General features: G+C 48.5%; 1 pseudogene; it reads left to right on the plus strand.

The window, feature by feature from the left end:
• LOC135570055 (transcription initiation factor TFIID subunit 2-like) overlaps positions 1-6,478 on the plus strand; it is a 37,059-nt pseudogene that overhangs the window by 25,212 nt on the left and 5,369 nt on the right.

The raw sequence follows: 6,478 nt of genomic DNA on the forward strand, positions 1-6,478 counted from the left end.
CTCACAGCCCTGCCTGTCTGTCAGGACAGAGGTGTGTGTGTGTGTGTGTGTGTGTGTGTGTTTTAACATGCTGTCTATTGCTAGTTGACAGGAGCTCCGTGGAACTGCAGTGGCTGCTCAACATGGTCCAGAATGATGGTTTGTCCCTCACTACATCAGGTACTGTGTGTTTGTCTGTTGGGTTCGCTGCCTCATACATAAAGATGCATCATGATGTATTTATCTGGCTTCAGGATATGGGGACATTTTGTCTTAAGGCAGCAAGACAACGGTTTAGTTTATTTAGTGCTGTGATGGTTTAAAAACAAGTGATGGTTACAGTAAATTTATCAACTGATTAACTCATTTAGACCCGCAGTCTGAGGAAATGTATTGATGATACTTCCTGCTCAGCAGTTTGAATCTAAATATATTCATCCTGAAACATCCTGTTTCCCTTATTAGTGGATATTTGCCATGTCCCAGGAAAGGTGTTATGTGATGGTTTGTCCCAGGAAAGGTGTTATGTGATGGTTTGTCCCAGGAAAGGTGTTATGTGATGGTTTGTCAGGGAAAGGTGTTATGTGATGGTTTGTCCCAGGAAAGGTGTTATGTGATGGTTTGTCCCAGGAAAGGTGTTATGTGATGGTTTGTCCCAGGAAAGGTGTTATGTGATGGTTTGTCCCAGGAAAGGTGTTATGTGATGGTTTGTCCCAGGAAAGGTGTTATGTGATGGTTTGTCCCAGGAAAGGTGTTATGTGATGGTTTGTCCCAGGAAAGGTGTTATGTGATGGTTTGTCCCAGGAAAGGTGTTATGTGATGGTTTGTCCCAGGAAAGGTGTTATGTGATGGTTTGTCCCAGGAAAGGTGTTATGTGATGGTTTGTCCCAGGAAAGGTGTTATGTGATGGTTTGTCCCAGGAAAGGTGTTATGTGATGGTTTGTCCCAGGAAAGGTGTTATGTGATGGTTTGTCCCAGGAAAGGTGTTATGTGATGGTTTGTCCCAGGAAAGGTGTTATGTGATGGTTTGTCCCAGGGAAAGGTGTTTGTATGTGATGGTTTGTCCCAGGAAAGGTGTTATGTGATGGTTTGTCCCAGGAAAGGTGTTATGTGATGGTTTGTCCCAGGAAAGGTGTTATGTGATGGTTTGTCCCAGGGAAAGGTGTTATGTGATGGTTTGTCCCAGGAAAGGTGTTATGTGATGGTTTGTCCCAGGAAAGATGTTATGTGATGGTTTGTCCCAGGAAAGGTGTTATGTGATGGTTTGTCAGGAAAGGTGTTATGTGATGGTTTGTCCCAGGAAAGGTGTTATGTGATGGTTTGTCCCAGGAAAGGTGTTATGTGATGGTTTGTCCCAGGAAAGGTGTTATGTGATGGTTTGTCCCAGGAAAGGTGTTATGTGATGGTTTGTCCCAGGAAAGGTGTTATGTGATGGTTTGTCCCAGGAAAGGTGTTATGTGATGGTTTGTCCCAGGAAAGGTGTTATGTGATGGTTTGTCCCAGGAAAGGTGTTATGTGATGGTTTGTCCCAGGAAAGGTGTTATGTGATGGTTTGTCCCAGGAAAGGTGTTATGTGATGGTTTGTCCAGGAAAGGTGTTATGTGATGGTTTGTCCCAGGAAAGGTGTTATGTGATGGTCTGTCCCAGGAAAGGTGTTATGTGATGGTTTGTCCCAGGAAAGGTGTTATGTGATGGTTTGTCCCATGGGAAAGGTGTTATGTGATGGTTTGTCCCAGGAAAGGTGTTATGTGATGGTTTGTCCCAGGAAAGGTGTTATGTGATGGTTTGTCCCAGGAAAGGTGTTATGTGATGGTTTGTCCCAGGAAAGGTGTTATGTGATGGTTTGTCCCAGGAAAGGTGTTATGTGATGGTTTGTCAGGGAAAGGTGTTGATGGTTTGTCAGGGAAAGGTGTTATGTGATGGTTTGTCCCAGGAAAGGTGTTATGTGATGGTTTGTCCCAGGAAAGGTGTTATGTGATGGTTTGTCCCAGGAAAGGTGTTATGTGATGGTTTGTCCCAGGAAAGGTGTTATGTGATGGTTTGTCCCAGGAAAGGTGTTATGTGATGGTTTGTCCCAGGAAAGGTGTTATGTGATGGTCTGTCCCAGGAAAGGTGTTATGTGATGGTTTGTCCCAGGAAAGGTGTTATGTGATGGTCTGTCCCAGGAAAGGTGTTATGTGATGGTCTGTCCCAGGAAAGGTGTTATGTGATGGTTTGTGGCTACGAAGAAACAAGATGTTAACCTCCACTTTCTCTATGTTCATTCAGACACAAGATCCTAAGCATGCTGGGCAAAAACCTCCCTTCACCAAAGCAGCCGAAGTCTCCACTCTGCAACGAGGCTCTGGTCGACCAGCTGTGGAAACTCATGAACTCAGGTGAGACCTTAGTGCGTCTTAAATGGCACCCTATTCCCTATGTAGTGCACTACGCTTGACCGGAGCCCACATAAATCTTCTACGTAGGGCTCTGGACTAAAAGTAGTGTACTATGTAGCAAATAGGGTGCCATTTAAGATCAGACATAACTAATCAAACCTGATGAGACGCAGTACAGACAGAGACCACTCAGGCCTGGCTAGTCAAACCCCACCTGGGGCTGGTGTGATATCCACTCAGGCCTGGCTAGTCAAACCCCCAACCTGGAGTGATATCCACTCAGGCCTGGCTAGTCAAACCCCACCTGGGGCTGGTGTGATATCCACTCAGGCCTGGCTAGTCAAACCCCCACCTGGGGCTGGTGTGATATCCACTCAGGCCTGGCTAGTCAAACCCCCACCTGGGGCTGGTGTGATATCCACTCAGGCCTGGCTAGTCAAACCCCCACCTGGGTCTGGTGTGATATCCTCTCAGGCCTGGCTAATCAAACCCTCACCTGGGGCTGGTGTGATATCCACTCAGGCCTGGCTAGTCAAACCCCCAACCTGGAGTGATATCCACTCAGGCCTGGCTAGTCAAACCCCCACCTGGGGCTGGTGTGATATCCACTCAGGCCTGGCTAGTCAAACCCCCACCTGGGGCTGGTGTGATATCCACTCAGGCCTGGCTAATCAAACCCCCACCTGGGGCTGGTGTGATATCCACTCAAGCCTGGCTAATCAAACACCCACCTGGGGCTGGTGTGATATCCACTCAGGCCTGGCTAATCAAACCCCCACCTGGGGCTGGTGTGATATCCACTCAGGCCTGGCTAATCAAACCCCCACCTGGGGCTGGTGTGATATCCACTCAGGCCTGGCTAATCAAACCCCCACCTGGGGCTGGTGTGATATCCACTCAGGCCTGGCTAGTCAAAACCTGGGGCTGGTGTGATATCCACCACCTGGGTCAAACCCCCACCTGGGGCTGGTGTATCCACTCAGGCCTGGCTAGTCAAACCCCACCTGGGGCTGGTGTGATATCCACTCAGGCCTGGCTAATCAAACCCCACCTGGGGCTGGTGTGATATCCACTCAGGCCTGGCTAGTCAAACCCCACCTGGGGCTGGTGTGATATCCACTCAGGCCTGGCTAGTCAAACCCCCAACCTGGAGTGATATCCCGCCAGAGACTGAGTTACTGCTCACAAATCAAATCCATGTGTGTAATTAGCTAACCCCAACAGTCATTTATCAATGTTTGTGATGGTAAGAGTTGCACAACTGTCGAATTCGATGTTTGCACTTTAACCTTATAGTCTCGTAGTCATTGTATCGTTTCAAATCCAAAGTGCTGGAATACAGAGCTTAAAACCAGAATACGTGTCACTGTCCCAATACTTCTGGACGTCCCAGTATTACATTATGTTCCAGGTCCTAACTTCAACTGTCTGTCTGACCCATTATTACACTACAATAACAAACTATAAGCAAATGTTCAGCGTCACATTACACGGACGTCCCCCCAGCAGGCTCATATAAACCTTGTTTCAAAAGGTGCCAAAACGTTGTGAAATGTCTTTTCAAAGAGAGAGACGTTTTCTCTTTAACAGTCGTAAAACATCTGTTTCTCTTCCAGGGAAGAGAAGGATCATGTTTGTAGGTTTGTCCATGTCTTGAGGGATATAGGGACCTGCTGGGACGGGCCTCAATAGGGCTGTGTCCCAAATGGCATCCAATCTCCAAATATACAGTGTGCTACTTACCAGGCCTCTGTGTAGTGCACTATATAGGGAATAATGGGGTGTAGACTGTGTTTGGGGGCTCCTGGCACGGGCTCCTGGCACGGGCTCCAGTTACAATGAGGTCAAACACAGCTGAGAGAGCCTCGGAGAACACTAACCTGCTCAAACACGGTCTGTCAGAGGGGGCCTGGAAACGCAGAGCTGACGGGTGCTGTCTCAGACAGACAGACAGACAGAACGAGGGAGACAGACAGACAGAAAGAGGGAGACAGACAGACAGAAAGAGGGAGACAGACAGACAGAACGAGGGAGACAGACAGACAGAACGAGGGAGACAGACAGACAGAACGAGGGAGACAGACAGACAGAACGAGGGAGACAGACAGACAGAACGAGGGAGACAGACAGACAGAACGAGGGAGACAGACAGACAGAAAGAGGGAGACAGACAGACAGAACGAGGGAGACAGACAGACAGAAAGAGGGAGACAGACAGACAGAACGAGGGAGACAGACAGACAGAACGAGGGAGACAGACAGACAGAAAGAGGGAGACAGACAGACAGAAAGAGGGAGACAGACAGACAGACAGAAAGAGGGAGACAGACAGACAGACAGAAAGAGGGAGACAGACAGACAGAAAGAGGGAGACAGACAGACAGACAGAAAGAGGGAGACAGACAGACAGACAGAAAGAGGGAGACAGACAGACAGACAGAAAGAGGGAGACAGACAGACAGACAGAAAGAGGGAGACAGACAGACAGACAGAAAGACAGACAGACAGACAGACAGAAAGAGGGAGACAGACAGACAGACAGACAGAAAGAGGGAGACAGACAGACAGACAGAAAGAGGAGACAGACAGACAGAAAGAGAGGAGACAGACAGACAGACAGAAAGAGGGAGACAGACAGACAGACAGAAAGAGGAGACAGACAGACAGACAGAAAGAGGAGACAGACAGACAGACAGAAAGAGGGAGACAGACAGACAGACAGACAGAAAGAGGGAGACAGACAGACAGAAAGAGGGAGACAGACAGACAGACAGAAAGAGGGAGACAGACAGACAGAAAGAGGGAGACAGACAGACAGACAGAAAGAGGAGACAGACAGACAGACAGAAAGAGGGAGACAGACAGACAGACAGAAAGAGGGAGACAGACAGACAGACAGAGGGAGACAGACAGACAGACAGAAAGAGGAGACAGACAGACAGACAGAAAGAGGGAGACAGACAGACAGACAGAAAGAGGGAGACAGACAGACAGACAGACAGACAGACAGACAGAAAGAGGGAGACAGACAGACAGACAGAAAGAGGGAGACAGACAGACAGACAGAAAGAGGGAGACAGACAGACAGACAGAAAGAGGGAGACAGACAGACAGACAGAAAGAGGGAGACAGACAGACAGACAGACAGAAAGAGGGAGACAGACAGACAGACAGACAGAAAGAGGGAGACAGACAGACAGACAGACAGAAAGAGGGAGACAGACAGACAGACAGAAAGAGGGAGACAGACAGACAGACAGAAAGAGGGAGACAGACAGACAGACAGAAAGAGGGAGACAGACAGACAGAAAGAAAGAGGGAGACAGACAGACAGACAGAAAGAGGGAGACAGACAGACAGACAGAAAGAGGGAGACAGACAGACAGACAGAAAGAGGGAGACAGACAGACAGACAGACAGAAAGAGGGAGACAGACAGACAGACAGAAAGAGGGAGACAGACAGACAGACAGAAAGAGGGAGACAGACAGACAGACAGACAGAAAGAGGGAGACAGACAGACAGACAGAAATAGGGAGACAGACAGAAAGAGGGAGACAGACAGACAGACAGAAAGAGGGAGACAGACAGAAAGACAGAAAGAGGGAGACAGACAGAAAGAGGGAGACAGACAGAAAGAGGGAGACAGACAGACAAACAGAAAGAGGGAGACAGACAGACAGAGGGAGACAAACAGACAGACAGAAAGAGGGAGACAGACAGACAGACAGAAAGAGGGAGACAAACAGACAGAAGAAAGGGAGACAAACAGACAGACAGAAAGAGGGAGACAGACAGACAGACAGAAAGAGGAGACAAACAGACAGACAGAAAGAGGGAGACAGACAGACAGACAGAAAGAGGGAGACAGACACAGACAGAGGGAGACAGACACAGACAGAAAGACAGACAGACAGAGGGAGACAGACAGACAGACAGAAAGAGGGAGACAAACAGACAGACAGAAAGAGGGAGACAAACAGACAGACAGAAAGAGGGAGACAAACAGACAGACAGAAAGAGGGAGACAGACAGACAGACAGAAAGAGGGAGACAGACAGACAGACAGAAAGACAGAAAGAGGGAGACAGACACAGACAGAAAGAGGCAGACAGACACAGA

The sequence above is a fragment of the Oncorhynchus nerka genome, unplaced genomic scaffold (genome assembly GCF_034236695.1).
Source record: "Oncorhynchus nerka isolate Pitt River unplaced genomic scaffold, Oner_Uvic_2.0 unplaced_scaffold_1142, whole genome shotgun sequence".
Classification (NCBI taxonomy): domain Eukaryota; kingdom Metazoa; phylum Chordata; class Actinopteri; order Salmoniformes; family Salmonidae; genus Oncorhynchus; species Oncorhynchus nerka.